The sequence below is a fragment of the Clarias gariepinus genome, chromosome 3 (genome assembly GCF_024256425.1).
Source record: "Clarias gariepinus isolate MV-2021 ecotype Netherlands chromosome 3, CGAR_prim_01v2, whole genome shotgun sequence".
Taxonomy (NCBI): domain Eukaryota; kingdom Metazoa; phylum Chordata; class Actinopteri; order Siluriformes; family Clariidae; genus Clarias; species Clarias gariepinus.
The window spans coordinates 26,634,649-26,655,852 of NC_071102.1; the positions used below are offsets into that span (position 1 = coordinate 26,634,649).

At 36.6% G+C, this 21,204-nt stretch overlaps 1 protein-coding gene across 1 annotated transcript in view; it reads left to right on the forward strand.

Moving 5' to 3' along the window:
- Positions 1–1,388: 1,388 nt before the first annotated feature.
- col8a2 (collagen, type VIII, alpha 2) overlaps positions 1,389–21,204 on the forward strand; it is a 44,116-nt gene continuing 24,300 nt past the window's right edge. Inside the window, exons 1-2 of the mRNA XM_053492433.1 lie at positions 1,389–1,599; positions 1,828–1,916. The gene's annotated coding sequence lies outside the window, so the exon portion shown is untranslated. The remainder of the gene's footprint in view (positions 1,600–1,827; positions 1,917–21,204) is intronic.

The window sequence follows — 21,204 nt, forward strand, 5'->3', positions numbered from 1 at the left end:
TTCAGAGAAACACACACACACACACACACACACACACACACACACACTCACACACACACACACACACACACACACACACACACACACACACACACAAGCATCTGATAAACCATCTGATATCCAACCATGGCTGTCTGGATGGAAGGCATCCAGTGGCAGGTCCCAGCAGTGGCTTCTATTGAGCACAATAACCCACTTGTTGCTAAAGTCTACTCTGGCATGATCCAAGGCCCTATCAGTCTTTACGGCTCCAGATAGCTCGGGTTTTTAATGTGATCTAAGATCTAATTGTAGGGTTTATTTGTAGGATTTAATGATAAGGTTGCTATTGCTAATTGTTTTTTGTAAATCTGTCAGGTATGGACTCACTAAAGGAATTGGCTCTGAATGAGTTCATTGAGTTCATTATCTAAGAAAAGCATAGCAAACTTATGAAATATTAACTATGTCATTAAAATAAACTATATGTTTTGACACACCTTGTTCAATTTAAAATATTCGTAAAAAAATAAATAAATAAATAAATAAAATAATAATAATAATAATAATAATAATAATGATCAACCATAATGATCATCATTATAACCAGAGACTTAAATGTGGATTAATGCTTATTCAATTTAATTATTTATTTGTATTTTCTATCATTGTTCATGTTTTATTTTGGATGCTTCTGGTTAAAAACCTATATACAGTTAATGCTTATAGTATTCAAGTATTTGAGGTATATCAATTAAGCATTTGTAATTTAAGGTGATGGTTGTATTGATTTATTAGTATTGCCCTTAGTATAGCCCTAACAGTTCTAATTTGGCTACAGAAAGTCATGATTTCAATGGATTATAAGATATATAATCTTATATATTAGATTTATCGTATTGAAATTAAAATCTAAGAAATAAAAAGTGCAGTGTAAAAAAGTAGAAAAAACACTGTGCCTATGTTCACACAGTAATTGCTTTACAAACTATATTTGTTATATATTTATATATATATATATATATATATATATATATATATATATATATATATATATAGGCATGTCATGCTCATTTGTTAAACTGTTAAAAATGGCATGCTATTTTTCATCTCATGTTTATTCAGATAATTAGAAAAAAATTTTTTACTCATTCAACTATGAAATGGTTAACATGTATTTCTGTTGGAGGTGGGAAAACAAGGCAGATAGTAACATAGGGGGAACTGGGTGTCTGATGGATGAGAGGGGGCCAAATTTCAAATCCATCCCTCTTCACTGGCTACCACTTCCCATTCTCCATTCTCCCCTCCTACCTCCCTTTTTTGCCTGGCCACAGACACATGCCTTTTGTATGGAAGGAACCAGAAACACCCTGTTTCTCTCATTGGAAAAAAATACTAAGAGAGTTAGTGAAAGGGGGACCAAGACAAGAGCCAAAGAGAGTGGGAGCTTCCAGGTGCTTTGCCCCTAGTTAAAAGCCCAGTACGAGTGTGTAGCGAGAGCAGTCAGAGCCCAGCCAATCCAAGCACCCTGCCTCACGCTCCTGCATTTTCCTCCTCTTGCTCTCTCTTTCCCTCCTCCTTTGCACCCGTAAGTGAGAGCGCGCAGTCATTCAGAAGGTGTGTCTGAAATCTACTTCTAGTCAACTGGGAGACAGCTTTGCAAGGACATTTTTCTTCCTCGCATGGACTTAAATTTTCTTCAGAGGCAGAAATAAGAACAATTTTTTTTGTCATCCTGATTTTTAGTATATTAAAAAAAATCAATATCTCACTGAATCTAAGTTGAGAGAAAATCCATAAATATTTTCATTTATTTCTTTAATGACATCTGCTGTATTTCTGAAGATCGTGAGCAGAACATAACATACCTGCAGAGAGTACCTGCCTGAGATCCTGAGATATCCCTGAATTTCGTCCTCAAGCAGAAGAGCAAGGTAATTGCACATCTGAATCTTTATCTCGCCTGGTTCCACAGGCAGCTGCACGTCATCTTTGAAATTGTTTCTCATATCACGTTGCTATAAGCCAGTGAGGCTGAAGCCAAGGGCAGTTAAAGAAACAGAGAGGAAAACAGTGGGCTTTATTTCTCAGTCATGAGACCAGCATAATTCTCACTGTACCAATTACACTAGGCTCAGAGTAAAGTTCAGCTGATTAACAAGAACACATAATTTTACATCATATCCCCTTTAATGTATAAATATTCTAATATTGCTGAAAGCAGTCATGGGTTTAATATTAATGTCATTCTAAAATCTACTGCTCATTCTTACTGTGATTAGTAGCTCTCAAATTTTGCAACCTATCTGAGTAAAGACACTATTGACTGAGTTGTGCTATTTTGGCAAGCTTAGACGTTCAAGCATGTGTTTGTGTTAGTTCCTGGTTTCAATGTGTTGTAGGGTTCAGGTAGTGGGGTGAGGAAGTCACACAGCTGTTTTAGAGAGAAAGTTATATAACTGCACAACAGCTACTCTAACTGACACCTGGGATTGTTTGGTCTATATTATGCTGTGCATCTATCCTCTCTTATGTATATTTGCTTGTCCTTTAGATGCTTTTTCAGTAGCCGTCAGGTGCACTGTGCCTAATTAGCTTGCAAGCTTTGTATTAATTCTTTTTTTAAACATTGCATTTCAACCAAAAGATTGGAAAAAAATGTCATTTTTACTTGAGATTAATGAGCAAGCAAAGAGTTTTTGAAGAAAGACAACTGCAACGAAATGGACACCATGTGCTTTTCGAACTGTTCTGCTTCGCTTGGGCTGAACTAGGAACAGCACTCAATAATACATATTTTTCTTGTCTGGATAACAGGACCCTGCTTCAACAGTTTTGTTCTCAAACAAAAACACTGGCATTATAACAAGGGTTTAGTAGTGGAGGGAGCACAGTCAGAACAAAGCACATATGACATTTATGTCCCTGACAGCTGAACTCTTAGTTGGAAAAGAAGTTTGATGAAGAATGCCAAAATCACTCAATAGAGTCTATTGTCTGCTGCGATCTTTCATAAGGTTTAGTTAGAAAATATTGAGTAATGTGTAACATTTGGTTCATATAGAAAGGGGGAAAGGAATGCTCCTGTGTTTTTCAGCCTAATCTCTATCTCCTACATCTGTAGAAAGTGTGCGATTGTAATGGAAGGATTGCAAAAGGGGAAGAATTCACAACTTATCCAATTCTGCGAAAACACCATAAACTTTAATGGAAATCTAAGAAAAGTTTTAAAAAGTTAATAATTTATCCTTTTGGAGATCCCTTTTCCAGTGGGAAATATTTGTAGTTATGAACAACCAAAGTATATATCATACTGTAGTTCAAAATATCTCAGTTAACACCTGATACACTCTTTTTCCTAATGACTTCATTTTTTTTTTTTTTACTGTATTGAGCCAGTGTTGGAACATTAAATAAAACCATACATATGTACATATATACAGTATGGATTTGGTGGTATATGTCAACGTAAGGTCTTTTTTGTCAGAGTGTAACAGTTGTAACTTTGATATCTCATTATGTAATCATGTATTCCAAACCATTTTAAACAGCTGCTCTTAGATTTCCATGTTTTTCAAATCAACAGATTGCCTGTACTTTCCAGGAACCACTGGTTTAATCCATGAATCCTTTAAGTACAAAACTAATATGCATTCCCATTAAAATCACAGTTGAAGTTAACCACAAAAAAAAGGTGTAGGAACATGCTTAGTGATCATGTATCTGATTTATTTTAAACCTATAACAGGACATATTAGATCAATTTGACTGTATTTAGGATATTTCCACTTGCTAGGATGACTTATTTTTCTGCTGTGTAGAGAACATTTCTTCAGATGCATATCCAGCTTGGCCCCAGGCAGGACCACCAGTGCCGCAAATGTTTCAATGGTTTCAAAAGAAAACTAAAAGAGATTCCTCAACACTTGAATAGAGGAAAAATGGGGCTTTTTCCTTTTTTAGTCTCTACAGTAAGAATGTAAACATCTTTAATTACATTCAGAAGAATCACTGGGCACCTATGGCACATACTGTAGCACACATGAGATTTTAACTGTAGTAGATACCTTGATGTCAGAAACCATAGCTAATTGTGACTCATTGCAAACAATCAAAGTACTTTTACAGCAGTGTGGCTTAGTTCACCTCCCTTACACAATGTAGTTAGAAAATAACAGAGAAAGATATTTGGGCTCTGTCTGACAGTCCTGTAATGACAAGAATGTGCTGTAACCATGGATGCCCATCCCTGGGGTGGCCTGTTATTTCACTGTCTCCCTTTATGATACTAGTTAGCTCTGTCACGCAGGGGCTTTTGTAAAGTATGTAAGTCTTTATTGCACTTCCAGCTATCTGACTCTGGCTTTGATATATGGACTGGTCATAATCAGTGCTTACTGACGGATGTAGAAGCTGCTGCTCCTACACACACAACACGTGGCTGGTTAAATTCGGACAATATACTCTCAATTAAGCTATTTTATAAGCTTTTAAGTCCAGAACTGATATCCGTCCTGGGAAGGTTTTTTTTTTTTTTTAAACAGCTTGTATTTTCCTCTTCTTTTCTCTAGCACTCTTTTTCTTCTTAGGAGTAGATGTGAAAATTCTTTGGCATGGTCGACTGCTTTGGAGAGCCTGAATACATGAAAAAGAAAAGAAGACTTGTATCCAATCCATTATGGATTTTTTTTTCATTCAGTCTGTAATGGAGAACTGCAGTTTTACTTCCCTGTTGAGATTTTTCCATGCTAAATAAGTCAATCATGAGACCCACAGAGACCTAGTATAACTGGATAGACTGGCAGTTTCAATTTGTGCATTTTCTCAAATTTAAGCAAAAAGATAAACGTTAGAATGAGGATAGAGTGTTTTATCTCTTGACTTATAACATGCAGATATATCCTCTCTGAATCTGAATCTAATTTACACTTTGATGCTTCTTTAATAAAATGACATCTTCTATCCTTTACAAGGTACAAAGTGAGTCAGGAAATATTCTATTATATGGCTCATAAATGTATATTCCATTATTTCTGCTGTTAAAAGAACACAATACAAACCTGGGATTAGTTTATTGCTTTAGTTATGTAAAGTGATGCATGCAGTAGGCTTGTTTTGGTTTTCAGAATAAGATTTTTCTATAATGAGACCAGAAAGCATAGGGGAAAAGTCAGTCTAGTATAACAAGATTTTTTTTTTTTTACTTTTACTAGAAAACTGATATACAGGAGCAATGATATCTTAAGGTTGCATAAAACATTATGACTTTTACATTTGCAATCTGAAGATATTACAAGACAGAAAGGTGAAAAGGATACACCTTATTTATAATTCTTTTGTTATTGTTTTATAATTATTTCATTGGAGTGTTTTTTGGGGAGAGGGAAAGTATTGTCCAAGTGGTCACAAAATATGTTTCCAATTTCTGCCACTAGAGGGCAGCCTTTTTGACATCTTTCCTCACTAGGGAAACCTGTTTCAGAGAAATGTTATAGTCTCTGTCCCATCCCATTCATTTGGTACCAGAGACTATACCAAGACCTTCACAAATCTACATATTTTGAAGAATAGCCCTTTCTTTATAGTGTATAACAACTGTACCTATTAAAAGCCTTTTGTTCTATAATTATCCGATATTATGATTTTTTTTTAAGATTAAGATTCAATTATTTGTCACATGTACCTTACAGCACAGTGAAATACATATCCCAGTTAGGAAACTGAGGTCAGAGTGCAGGCTCAGTCTGGAGCAAATAGGGCCTTGCTCAAGAGCTCAGCAGTGGCAACCTGGCGGCACTGGGATTCAAACCCCTAACTTTCTGATCAGATTTGTGTGAGATTGGCAATTTCTTTTTTTTTTCATTTGGGTTATATTATGAAAATAATGTGTTGGAGGCTGGAATTGATAAATATTCATACACACATTCAATACATTCATAACAGTTAACACCATGCTAGATTAAAACCTATAACGTATTTCTTATGCAGTTGGGAACTACGCCATTCGAGAATCCTGTGCATTTTCAATCTTATCATTCCCAAAGAAAGCAAAAGGGAAAATTCAAAGACTTTCTGCATGTTGGCAGAAATGGTAGGCTTCATACCTGCTAACAGGAAATGAAGGAGAATACCACTCATTCTCCAGGAAGAAAAGCAAAGCAACGGCCTGCCTGTCTTCCAGGAACCCACACCCCCATCTTTCACCATTACCATTTGTTCCTCACTGCTTTTTGCTCCCTGAAAGGGAAGAGAAAACAGTCCAGGCACTCAGTGCTACAAAGCAAGAGGTGCATTCCTTTCTCAGACACTCTGCCTTAACTCAGTCTCTGTATTCTGCGCTCCTGCTGCACACGATTGTAATTCCACCCGTCCTTCACTTAGGGAACGGCAGACTGAAGCAAAACAGCAGATGAGAAATCACCCTCAAATCTGTCGGAAACAGTACTTTGGCACGAGTTTGGTCTGCAATCAGCACAGTACTTAGGCTACACTAGCGATTAGATAGTGTGTGCTAGTGTGTGTGTGTCTGCACATTTCATAAGTCACGGTGCGATGTCAACTAAGATTACTTCCAGCGGGTTTAACATCTTGTCGCTAAATTCCCATGTGTTGTACATAAACTGGCCTGGACAGCAAAAGAGACAGCCTTTAAGAGAACCTTGCGTTTTATAATGGTTAATCCAACTTCTTTTTATTAGTCTTCTACCTCTATATAGTCTTCTTTGGGGGGGGTTGTTTAAAGAAATCGGGTTTTCTGTGTTGTTTTATCCATTTTATGACCATGTTCATACCTTTAACTATATGCTTTGGGTTGATATTTGTTCTGTCCTGCTCCAAGGCTACTAAAATATTACACTACTCTGAATAAATAAACATTACGCTATGAAAGATATGCGCTTAAGATTGGTTGGCATGGCTTTGCTTTCTGGTAAATTGGGGAACACATGAGAAGTTCACACTTCACAAAATATGCTCATGATTCGAGTGGTTAAAGTTGTAAAAACACTGTGGCTAAGCTATGAAATGTGGACACTGAGTGTATGCTACCTAATGACCCAGGCTTACAATTTAGCTTGCGAATGTCTTATACTGTATGATTAGAGTAATCGATATTTTCCAGAAATATGTCGCTTAATTAATAAGAAGACACTGTATTCGGGTAAGTTTTACCCTAGAACTTTTCTCTTCATGGGTGATGACACTTTTAAAGTAGGGATAGCGCAAGACCAGGCTGTTCATCTTCATCTCTCATCATCATTCAATGTCTCATAAACATGGTGAACACACCCCATATAGGTGTAGTAATAGTAGTAGTGTAGTCGTGGAAGGGGTTGTAGTAGGAAGTGATACATTAAGAACAGTATAAAATCCATGATAGCAATGAATGAATAACCAACAGGGCAGTCTGTTGAAAAGTTGTTGGGTAAATGCAATTAAATTCAGCTACATGCAATTAAAATTAACAAACTTATTAATATGAACGTGTGAAAACATATAGTATATTAAACACTGTGTTTTAAACTCTAGGAAGCAGTTACAGTATGGCATAAAAGATGATGTCTCTGCCTTGTTTGAAGCAAGATTTGAAACAAAAATATCAATATCTTTGGGTATTTAAACTTTTATTTCTTAGAAAATGATGCACAGCTGCATCTGAAATGATCAGAGGCTGACTAATGAAACCCGCTACCCAATATAAAATCTGCAAGTCATGTGGGCCCCCCATTGGGTCTTCATCTAAGTATCATCAATAGCTTCCGACTTTCAGAACATGTGTTGGCTTTGCTCTGTGTTGAGCAGTTGAGCACGAAACCCTGTGCAATAGTGGTAAAAAAAACAACCCTGAGTTTCTGTACCTCATTTGGCGCTTTCTGTGAGTTCCTGTCCCTCATTTTAGCTGTGGTTTTTCTCAAATTTTTTGTTAACTCTACTATGTTCTGCCAGGTCTTATTCTCACATTCTCATCTCTCCTGCATTTTCCTTGCTTTCACTTCTCTGCCTTTTGAAAGTGCTGGACGGCAACAAGTTTTTCCGTTCCATAGGCAGTGGTGAGAAAAGGGGAAGCTTGATGCGTGGCTGTGATTATCTTTCCTTTTGCTCACCATCAGCTCTGTCAGCAGCCTCTTTCTCATTGCAGTGCATTTGTAAATGTCTCTACTATTAGAAGCAAAACTCACTTATCGGCACTGTTTCTGCGGATGGCCTGAGCTCACGCTAACATAGGATATATGCGAAATGTGTTCATTTTCTTAGAATCCTTAGATTAATCTTTTTCTAGACATCTCCTAAATTCTTCATTTTCCATAGGTTCTATAGGTTCTATAGGTTCTGGATAAAATCATTTAAGTGGAATTTATGTTTTTTTATTTCTCTTTGATTAGTTTCCTTCAGTCTCCACGGTGGTTTAGTGGTTAGCACTGTCGCTTTGCACCTCCAGGGTCCGGGTTCTATTCCAGTCTCTGTGTGCCAGGAGTTTGCATGTTCTCACTGTGCTTGGTGGGTTTCCTCCGCGTACTCTGGTTTCCTTCCACAGTCCAAAGACATGAAGATTAGGCCAATTGGCATTTTTAAATAGGCCGTAGTGTGTAAATGAGTGTGTGTATGTGTGTGCCCTATGATGGCACCATGTCCAGGCTTCAGTCGCTTTGTGACCCTGTATACAGGATGAAGCAGTATAGATGATGAGTGAGAGAGTGAGTGAGTGACTAGTTTTCTTAATTTTGTCTTTCTTTATAGTATTCACCTTAATATATTTACTTAATTTTATTTTAGAGTGCTCCAAAAAGTTTGATATTTTAAGTGTTTTTTTTTTTAAACATGCATTTTTTAAAGATGCTTCATGATATTAAAAACACTTTTCATTAACTATGTCTTTGTATAATGTATATATAATCTACCTTACCATATTTTTGGTACCACATTTTACTCTAAGCAGCCTTAATATTCTTCTTTTTTTATATATTAAATTATGTTTGTAAGGCAACATTTTGTACCATTGTGCCCAAACACAATTAGTATTAATTATTCAATGCGTTAATTCTTGATTACATAATTTCTCCTGTTTTATATTTTATCTAGGTCTCCCAGAAAGGCAGGACATGACATGAAAACATCATTATTCTCCCAAACGTCACTGATTTCATAACTCAGTGTAATACATTGGAGTGTAATTCTATCTGTTTATATACACATCAAACCAGTGTCCTAACTGTTTCCACCAGAGTACAGCAGAACAATTGTATGCCTATAGTGAGTTTTCAAGTTTCTTAGAAGTTTGATGTCAGATGTTTTGAAATAGCGGGTGTAAATTACACTACTCCGATGTCTTTCGTTCCTGGGGTGACTTAAAGAAAATGTTCATCTAGAATTCAGTACCATGTTTTAACAAAACAAAGGGAAACACAGGGTAGAATATAAGCAATGGAACAAGCAACGCACTGATTTAACTCAATGTGACATTTAGTATTCCTCTGTAGAATGAGTTTCTCATGTCTTAATCAAGTGTCTAGTGTATCTTTCCCTTGTGGATTGCCAGGATAAGGCTTTTATTTGTATGCAAGATTTGCTTGAATGTTGTGCCATATTTCATAGAAAATCATGAAAAACATTGAGGCCAGTGACAGAGCTACCTTAATAAGAACTGAAGTCCAGCTGGAGGCACTTAGTGTTTTGTTTAGCTCAGTACCTGAACATCAGACCCTTACTGAAACAAAGGACTTGCGTTAGACTAGATTAAATACCATACTGATATTAAGTGTTTAGGGGATTTTTGTTTTGTTTTGTTTTTGTTTTTCTGTAATGTTTGATTCAGTTCTCTTGTTCCTTGAACTGTATCTGGCAGCAAATCATGACAGAACAGAGTCAGCTCCTCTACCATTTGGGCCCTTCAAATAAAATGTAATTATTACTTTTCTTTGTGCTCTACAGCCAAGGTATTCCCCACCATACTAGCTATAGGAATAAAGGTAGTAACCGATATTTCATTAGAACTGGGATAAATAATAGGGCTTTTGTGGCTATTTAAACTCCAGTTCTGTTTTACTATACATTTGTTCATCGACCGCATTTAAGCTACTTCTTGAATAGATAACTGATAACAGAAGCTCAGTAGTTCATTCTCATTCCTGGTAAGCTACTATGTAAAATGTATTATTTATTATTATTATTATTATTATTATTATTATTATTATTATTATTATCATTAAAGTTACTTAATAGATTTTTTTTAGATTTACAGGTTCATGAAATGTAATCAGAAATCTACTTTTCATGTCAACCTAGCACTTTACATTACCTATGCTTAAAATAAAATCACTAATTCTACTATAAGATCATAGTTGTTTACCTCCCAGAAATTTGGGGAGAAATGAGATGCCTTTGTCAAATTTTGATTCCAATCACTTTTGGAAAAGAATATAAGGAAGAGCATTTCACAGTTAGATACCTATAGACAGACACTATACCTAACCTTATTTCAACTTTTTTTTGACTGATCTTTCCAATTCCCAAAGGATACAGCAATTACTTAGTAATCATCTCAAAGGAGGTATTCTCTTGCCAATAAACACAATATTTAATTAGTGTGTGCTTCTAATCCATTACCACAGTGTTTTTTGTGGCTTACAGCTGGTTACATTCACTTTCTCTCTCTCTCTCTCTCTCTCTCTCTCTCTCTCTCTCTCTCTCTCTTTCTCTTTTCCTTCATTGATGCAGCCAATCAAAGCTCTATTTTGTTGCTGCTGCTCTAATGCAAACCAGAGATTTTGTGTGAATAACTCCTCTTAAGCACAAAAAAAAACCCTTTCTACCCTGTAGACACACTGGGTAGATGGGAATGAAGAAAAAAAATCTCATACTTACAAGCTACAATATTCATCACCATGTGAGTGTCTGCTTATGCAGTAATTTTGTAAGCAGCATGTGGGAGCTTTGATCTGTAAAAGGTTTGGCAGTGGTTTCAAATTGCTCACTTGCCATACTTGCTAGGAGGTAAATATTTTTACTTGATTATACAAGTGCAACCTTTGCCACTTATAATTTGTTAGTCGTGTCGGAGAATGTTCAGCTTTATTAAGATGAGCGTACAATCTCAGTCTAATATTCAGTTTAAATATGAATTGTTTATGCTGCCTAATAATATCTTTCCTAAAATGGTTTGGTTTACTGATATTCAGGGACAAATTACAGAAATGTTTTTGTTCTCTTTGTGTAGATGTTTGTCTCCTATAATGTGCCCTGTTGTACTATAGAGCTGTGATATGTTCCATTGTACTGGTGAGAATGTGTTGATTACTTTTCTATAACAGCACAGACATTAGTAAATAATTTCAAAGTTTTTACCTAAACTACTAGACTATATCACTCCTTCATCGTCTATACCGCTTTATTCTGTATAAAGGGGAGGCCTGGAGCATATCCCAGGAAATTTAGGGCATGAGGTGGGGTACACCCTCCACAGACACACACTCACTCACATGCTCATTCAAACACTATGGGCAATTTGGGCATGACAATTTCAATAATCTGCATGTTTTTGGACAAGCTGAAATTTTTATTTTATCAACTTTGCAAATGACAAAGCAGCTGCTAAAGAGCCTTGACCACAACCCCACTGAACACCTTTGGGATGAACTGAAATGAAGACCCACAAATGCTCTTGTGGCTGAATGGTCACAGATCCATTGGCATTTTCTAAAATGTAGTGAAGCACCATTCCAAAAGAGTGTAGGCAGCACTAGCAGCAAAAGTGGGCCATCTTGATAATAATGCTTTGGCTTTAGACTAGTATATTAAAAAAGTACATATGGGAGTGAGGGTCAGGTGTCCATATACAGTACTTCAGGCCATGTATGTCATTTTGGACACTATTTTCCCGACTTGCTCTCAAACTACAGTACAGTAGGTGTTCCCTAAGTGTGTTTTTCACATTTCCCTCTGTACACTCTTCATAGTACCCATGTCTGTGAGATCAGCCTGTAATTTTGCTTGATGACTATAAACTCTACATGTAGAAACATTGAACCTAAATAACACTACAGGATAATCTACACAGCCTAGGACATGTTTATCGAGCATTCTATGTTCGTTCTTTTAAATATCTAGACAAGAACCTGTTCCTCCTACTGAATTTTCTGAGTTCACCTTGCAGACATTCTCAGTCTCCAGTCAGCATTTCAACTTTACTTGACTCATTATAAGCTGTGACCAACGCTGATCTCAACATTTCATCATGGTAATATTGTTCAATTGATGAGATGTCAGCTGTGGGGTATCTAGAGTTCAAAGTCACCTGTAACATGAACGCTTTGGAAGACAAAGACTGAATTGTACCTTTGAGCCTAAGATGAAATGAGGCTTATCCAAGTCATACGGTCACCCATCCCATCTCCTGGGTGGAGACTGGCATGTTAGAAGATGACCCCTCTCGACAAAGAGTGTATGATCTCCTTCAATTCAAACATTATTATCCCTGACATACCTATCTTCCTGGCATTGGTTTTTGCGCGCTCAAAAACTTTGTAAGGAGAGCAGACTGAGAACGTATCTCTACACAGAGTCTCTGTTGTCCTGTAACTGCTGCATTTCTGTGTGGAAGGTCTGGTTCAAACCATGCACAGTGAAAGATCTGCAGAGGAAGCCCACCCTGTAGTCCACAGTAACAAATCCAGCAAGAAGCCCATATTTTGAGTCATAATGCTTACAAACCTACAAATTTTTGTTGCTGAAGGCTAGTCGTGTGATGACTAATGAGATCAAAAAATTAATTTCCTGTTTCACTGCGGTCTTAGGAAATTGTAAGTATTGTGAGTAATGCTCATTTGTGCAACACATGCCCTGTGTTAGTGTGATATTAGATTAGATTAGATTTTAAATAAGATTAGATACAAATAAAAGATGCATTAAGTAATAGGTTTATGATATATTTTATTTATTAAATATATATTATATTTAGGTACTGTATATTAACGCATCTCATAGATTATTTTACAATAAAATCCTTAGTGACTTAGTAGCAAGCATAAACATTTTGAAGTTATTTAATACTTTATTCAAAGAAATCATTCATCTAAAAAGTAACATTTGACTTGAAATAATATGTGATGATAACATCTTGATATTGATCTTGGTTTTCTGCAACACTGCTAGTTTGAATTGATAAAATAGGTCATATTAATAATGTAATAAAAACAAAAAGGAAGAAAAGAAAAAGTGAAACAAGATGAAAAAACAATACAGAGGCAGATGTTTCATCTCTTTAAGTAAAATCCTAGACAGCTTTCATAATGTTCTTTTTTTATTATCAGAACCAGTCTGTTATTTTATATGGTGCATTCATTAATAAAATGACAATACTATATACAGTATTGTATACAATGTTATATTTCCGAAGGATTTTGGACAACCGGCCATCTCACCCATCTCTGTTCTTCTAAAAAGGCTTTTCACTAGACTAGTCAATTGAGTTCTTTCATCCCAACATGGCAAACCATTTTTTACAGAACTTATTTTGTGCAAAGGGTTAATATTATGCTAGAACTGGAATTCTGGAAAATAGAGATTTTAAAACAAATTTAGGGAAATTGCAATGCTGCAGTATACAAATGCTTTCTATACAATTGTTTGCTATCAACTATGTCACAACAGTTTGGGAGAAAATTACATATGGATATGATGGTCAGGTGTGTCAACATTATAATCATATAATGATAGATACATGAATTTGCAAAAGTCTTGGGTATTTTTATTAATATATTTAGTCAAATATTTCCTATTTCCTACAGCATATATATAAAAAGACAATACAAAAGAATGTGCCTGATTTTGTTTCCTTCCGATCACCCCTTCTCCTAGTTTCATGAACTAGATTACTGGGGGAAAAAATAAAATCAGTTGATGATCATGTTGCAAAAATCTTGGCAACAAATTTTTTTTTCTTTTAGACATGCCATTACATTATAATAGATCTCAATAAAATTAATGTACGTTACATTAAAGACAATTTACTAGCTAAAGTACAGTAAGAAATTATTTTAATAAGGCTTTCAGATGTTTCGGTTCTCTGGACATCAAATGTTCTTTCGAAATCTTCCACAAATAACACACTCATGCATGCATACAGAGACTTAAAATGAGCTGCAGGAAAACAAAAGAATTTGAAAGTGGACAAATCGATTCGGTTCAGAAAGATCCAGACACTGAACAGATCTCTATACACAGGATGTTCCTGCTTGCACCAGGAGAATCTCGGTCTCAGAGGGCAGTTGTGGCAAATAAAATCATATCTCATTATCTGGCACACTGGATTGTGGCGTGCTGACCATCTGCACTGCCAGTCACCTCAGATACACTCCAGTCTTCGTCCATTCCACCCATTTCCCTCTCTGCCCTTTTCCCACTCTTCCGCACATGGCTGGAATGTTTCTGTAATTGCTTTCAGTTGGTTTGCCTGTAAGAGGATAAAGGCGAGCAGTACTGCTCATTTGGAAACTGCATTTTTCCTATATGTGGCTGCACACAGGAACGAACAGTGAAGGGAAGAAAAGAGAACATGCTTAAATACTACTCATACAGCTCAACATGCTTACAGTAACACTAAGCACCGAACAGATGCATAGGGTATTTAATATCATGGAAAATATACTGTAACAATTATTACAGAACATAGTTATAATTATATGAAGTATTGGACTGCATTTAAATTTACAGCTATGGAGCCTATAGGCAAACACTTACAGTATAGTACATGCAAACACACACAGATTTCCTGCTTATTCTACTCAAAAACACAGACTATACCACGCTACATAACTATTTACATCTCTATAAGATTTTAAGCACTATTTGACTTATCCCAGGAACAACCAGACTTAGTTAATGTCTCAGCAAAAACAATTGAGAAATTCTAAAGAAAAGCAACAAAAAAGTCTGTCAGACAATGTTTATTTTTTTCTCTCGTGCTCGCCAAGTGTTGATCCAGTGCTGAATGTCTTTGTGGGATTTACTGTGTAGGAAGCAAGGTGTGAAAGGTTCTCATTCCTGCCATTCTGCATGGGTGTGATTTGTTTTTCTTCCCTTTTTTCGAATAAGTATCTTAACATGTTCGTGCATCTCATGGGACAGATAATTTTCAGTGTATTCATTTAGCAGAGACAATATGGCTACATCCAGAAATCTCATCTAGATCAAGCCAGTATTTTTAAACGAGGGCTCATCAGTTTGATTTATGGCCTGAAATTCTCATCCAGACCATATAACAGCACTGTACAGCTGAACATTCCGTGACTATTATTTTTACATTATTTGCCCATTGTTTCGACGACCACGGCAGTATTATCCTCTCTCAGAACCTCAAATCATAGAAAATAGACTTGAAATTGGTTTTATATTCACTTTCTTATGTTGTACCATATCCATCAAGCATAATGCAATCATTTTTTAAAAAGAAGCATTTATTTGGATTGTGCAAAGTTAATTGGAATCCTTTCTGAAAGTCTACAAACAATGCCTTAATGTATGACTGTAGGTTTACAGTGTAGATTGCTATGGTCATGCCCCAAATATTACCACTGTAGCCATTATTTGGTAAATAATTTATTGCATAATGACTAGTAAAGTTAATACAGGGTAACTGGAGAAGATCGTTTTTTATCTTGAACATTCTCAAATTTTGGAGACCAGTTTTGAGACAAAGGAAGGTCATCACCGGTACGGCTGATTTCTGGCCAACCTTTTTGTTGTTAACAACAGTCAATATATCAAGTTCCCATGGAGTTTGTGGATATTTGCCCAGTATGCAAAGACAAACAGGGTTTCAAAGAATCTGGCAACCCTGCAATCTACTCAACTTGGCAGTTGTTATAGTCAAAAGAAAATATGCCAACATTATATAGGTATATCAGTGCACGCCATAAAACCCCCAGATTCCTAGCTGATCCTTAAATGGTGTCTGTAATAACCATCCACAAAGTTATTAGTCAGAAAGACAGCTATATAGGTTCTTTATATTTATATATATATGGTATTAATTAAAATAATATGTAGAGGCCCAAGGTGTCTATGGATACATGCCCAGTATGCGTAGGCCCACAAAGCTTACCTAAAGTGCCAAAGAATCTTGTCTAGTAAAAATGGCAGAACTCCAACAAGCTTTAATTTAGTACTTTAAATCTACCTCTTTTTAAATATAAGAGAAAAAAAAAGTATTTCTACCCATATGACTAAACTGTCAATCTGCTTTTTATTTATTTGTCATTGTCATGATATCTGTTCCAGTCATTTAGTCACAAAGGATCACTTAAAAATGGAAAAATAGAGCCTATGGTCCTGTGGTCTTATGCGGTCTACAGTTTAATACTGACCTTGGTTTTAGGACATCGTTTTTTAAAAATATGAATCTCTTTTTTATGACATAAAATATGTCTATCAAAATGCTTTAAATTGCCAATTTGGTATAAAGCTCATAAATTTGTCCCTTGAAGTTAGATTTATACTTTTTCCTCCTCTGTATGTATAAGTGATCTGTACCCCATTCAATGTTAGGGCATGGTTTTCCTTTGGCTGTTTTTCTTATTTAGCTTTGTTTCCTTTCTCTTCCAAACTGTACTGAATAGAAGAGTGCTCAGTCAGTCCCTGATGAATGGAAGCATGAGAGGAGCACAATCCTAAAGTGAAAGTAATTATCTTTTTGCCACATCTGAGCTTGCACTACTCATGGTAGGGTTCTGTGTATTACGTGGCCTTAGCCTTTTTATATAGTTTTCTTGTAATTGTATAGGAATATATTGGAAAACTCTAAATGTACTGTATATCTCAATGATGTAATATAAATGAACATTTAGAGATATAAATGTATAGGAATATATCTGAAATCTCTATGAAATGGAAGGCCATGTGGAGGTAATGTACAGTAGGTTAATAGACAAGATTCTGATTCTTTGTTTCTGATTTTGTTTTTGTTTTACAGCATTTCACATGAATTCTAAAGTCGTGCATTTTTTATTAATTTGGCAGAAATTGGTCGGGAATGGCTAATATAAATGCACCATGAGAGCTCAGTTTTCCAAAGGAAAAAACACTGATATAATTTTTCACTTGTGGCCTCCGCAGCATACTGCATATTGTTTCATTATTTTGGGAGGTTTTTTTGGAGCTAAGCACAACACCAGTACAAATGGTTATAAGAAAAATACACAATATAGCATGAAGAAGTGAAGCTGGGACTGATTTTTTTTTTTTTTTGTCTAGCCCAGACTGTAGTTTCCTGCAGCCAATCAGTCATTTCAGGTGATTTCCCAATCAATATATGGGTTGATATTTTTCATAACAAATTATTAGCAATCATTATGAAAAGGAATGAAGTGAATTCAGTCTATTCTCTTTTTATTCTACAAAATGTCTTTGGAAGGAAAATTATTGTGATTAGATTAAGCAAACATTGTTCAGTTATAGCACAAAATAACAAAAAAGCACAGCCAAATGAACTTTGTGGGTAATTTATAAATGTCTGTCAATATGATTGTTTACCATTTTCATGATATGATGCATTGTTCAACCCTTACAGTCAAGCTCTTGATAGCTCTTAGCTCCCATCTAATATGTGACACTTCACTAAGGAGTTGGACTATGGACCAAAAGGTTCCTGGTTCGTGCCCGATAATGCCGGGTCACTACTGTTGGACCCTTAAGCAAGGTGTTCACCCCCAATTGCTCAGATACAATCAGGCGTATCTGGCGAGTTGGAACCCGGCCCCGATGTATATCCGTCGCCTGATGTGCCAGGTGGCACATAGATGGAACCATCCATTCACATCAAATCAGTTATTAAGTTGCAGTTTTGGTAATTCTATGCATATTTTCAGATTCCTGGTTCAATAAGCTCAATTTTGATACCAAGTTTATTACTGTATCATGTCCAGTTGTTGAGATATGTCTAGTTACATTTTGTTTACAAGAAGCAATAAAAAAAATTTTATCAGAATATTTATTAAGAATTTCATGCACAGCTTTAAAACGAAAAAATGCGTGCAACTCTATAACAACTAAAGTAACCAAATTGAATAGTGTTTTAAGTGATTTAAATCAATGTTTAGGATTAAATCCTTCTCACTTGTATTAAATGATTAGGAAGATCAATAGGAATCGATAATCAATTAAAAATTGAAGATTTGATACATTTTACCCACTACACTCTATTGGCCATTGCGCAAAACTAATAAATTGTTCTGTTATTCTCTGTCTTAATGTATAGCCGGATATCAACAACTGGTATCTACTGTAACAACTAGACCTCAGTAACAAAGTAGATTAGTAGTGTGTGTGACTGTGCATGTGTGTGTGCCCTCGATAAATTGGCACCCTGTCCAGGGTGTTCCCCGCCTCGTTCCCTAAGTCTCCTGGGATAGGCTCCTGGCCCCCTGCGACCCTGTATACAGGTGCAGATACTTAGTATTATACATTATTGGCAATTTCAGCAACTGAAAAGAGCTGCATTCAAAGCAATGGCCTCTTGACAATACAGCAATATTCTTCCTTGTGGATCGGTACTGTACATGTTAACAATTTTTCAATCTCCCTTTGGAACAAGGGTGAAGAAATGAAAGATGTCGAGTTCCATTTGGTTAAAGCTGTTAACCTAATGACCAGCCCTGACAACAGCAACCTTGTAAGACAAGATCAAAAATACACAAACAAACGGAGGAGAGTACTGGAATGCATTATTTTGTCAAGGCTGGCCAGGACAGGCACATAGTTTGGCATGGAGCAAGCATTTCCATTAAATAGCAGGTTTAGGGAACAAGATAATTGCTAAAGCAGAAATGAGCCCCCGTTAACTGAACCTCTATAAGCCACTTACAACTGCACAGAGAGCCATTCTAGTGGATAGATCCAGCCATGAATTAGAAATATATCCACATTAGCTTTTAGAAAACCATTTGCGAGTCTTTGTATTGAGAAGGATTTAGGCTGATTTTGTAGGTTCGGGTCAGTAAAGTGTTTGTCTAGCCGTTCCATGTGTCTCAGCCCGACTAAGCTGGCCGGACTCTTCCTCTCCTTCCTTTTAGCCATCTGGATCTGCAGTCTGGCTCAGGTTTGCGTGTGTGTGTATGCGTGTACATGTGTATGTGTGTCTGTTTGTCTGTGTGTGTGAGATCATGGAATAATGACAGAGAAACACAGGTTCCACATGGTTCCAATCGCAAAGGCCTCTGACTCAGGATTTGATGGGGTCTTCAAATATGGAGGTCAGACTGGGTCTCGCCATCCAGATGAAAATAGCAGCATTAGAGCTGTAGCTTATGTTTTTACTGATACACAGTCCTTCAAGTCTCTTTTGAGGAAAATAATACTGATCGTAATCTCATTAATAGTGATTGAGCCACTCTTTTCGAGCCGGCCTGTTTTTACACAGCCCTGAAAAACAGCCGTCTCTCATCTCTCCCGTGAGACGTGCACTTTGGCAGGAGAGCTTGTTTGGGTGGAAGCGTGTCTCGAGCTTTTTATCTGCATATCAACTGTTGCTTTGCAGTAATATGAGTTAAAATATTTGTTGGATGTTAGCTTTTGGGCTGACTGGTCAGACATCTAGTTATTACAAATTATGTAATATTTAGCTCTTAAGGTCTATAATAATATAGTTACACATTACAGTATGAAATGATAGCTAAAACAATATTCTGTTGAGGTAATTACAAATTGTACCAACAGAATTTATAATCTAGTTTTATTCTATATTTTTATTTAGTTTGGTTTCCTCAGTGCTTCCACATATGTACTTTTTGTATTTGATCAGCACAAACCGAACCCTACCTGACCAAAGGGACTCCAAATGCAGCTACTACATGGTAACCCATGAAAGTGTCATCAAATTGGATTTCCCGGTCAACCCAAGTCAAAAGGCATATTCACTCAGAAATCATTGTATAAAGCCACCAAAAAGACCCCCCCTTCAACATACGTGTATACGTGCCCACATTTGCGTTTGATAATCCACACCAACCCTACAAATCGGCTATAAAACTGCTTCTGTATGTGCTTTTAGATGCGTGTTTTGAAACAAAAGCAACAAAACCACATCAGCATATAGTGTGATGTAAAAAAGAAATGCGTCCAAAATGCCTCACCTACTGTAACACTATGTTCAAAACAATAATGGCAGGTGAACTAAGTGCTGAGGTGCTTTTGCTGGTCATGCACGTTTACATCACTCACCAAACACAGCACTGTGCTCAGAGGGTAAGGTGCTCCTAAGGTGGACCTTACCGTCTCCTGAATATGTTGACAGTGATATCCCCCTGATATGGTGTAAAAACACATGTTGCGGGTTTTACTCTCGTTTTTTTGTGTGTGTCTGTGTGTGTATGGGTAGTGGTTACCCGCTAACTGTTACAGTGGTTTTAAACCTCTCTGTAGTGAGCAGCAGAAAAACATGTGTTTCAAAACATCGGACCGCTATTCTGTGATGGGAGCTTCCTTTCTCTTTGTATAGAAATAACTTTTATTTCCAGGTTAAATGTGCACAACAAGACTCATTCCTGCTCTGTGCCTTTTACACGGAGGCTCACTGAAGGAGCAGTATTCCCACCTTGAACAGGTTTCGTGAAAGGGGTCAAAGAGGGTGTCAATGTACAAGTTTGTGATAATCTGATCTTCACAGGTTTCATTTACTAACAGAAACAAAGTGAAAAAATTGGTAGCTTCCAAGACCAGGTTTGACAATTTAAGGGCCACATTCTTTCACATGTCAAATGGATTTAAAATCTAATCATCAGTTCTCCAAAATGTTTCCAAAACACACACTCACAGTGGAAAACACGCTTACCAAATTTGACCACATACACTATGTGCAGCTGCTATTAGCTGGTATTTTAACTTTAAAATTCATATAAAGTCTCCGGAGACTTATAATTCCACACATATTCACAGTCGGGTAAAAGCTCTCTTACTGTAACCCATGCACCTAGTTTGCCAGCCTGCAGCGCTATTGTCCAAGCAGGGCAGGAATGCACTGAAAGGAACTTCTATATCAAAGAGTGGACTTTAAAGAAATTGAAGGGGGTGGAAGAACAGAATGCAGAGTTTTTCCTCTAAATTGTGAAAGGCATTCAAGTCTGAGATCAAACGAAATGACTGTAATGTCTCTGTCCACAATCCTGTTGACAGGCTTCGGTTTCCTGCACACCATCTGCACAGTCTCAGCTTCGGTGCTCATTTTTCAGCATCGAG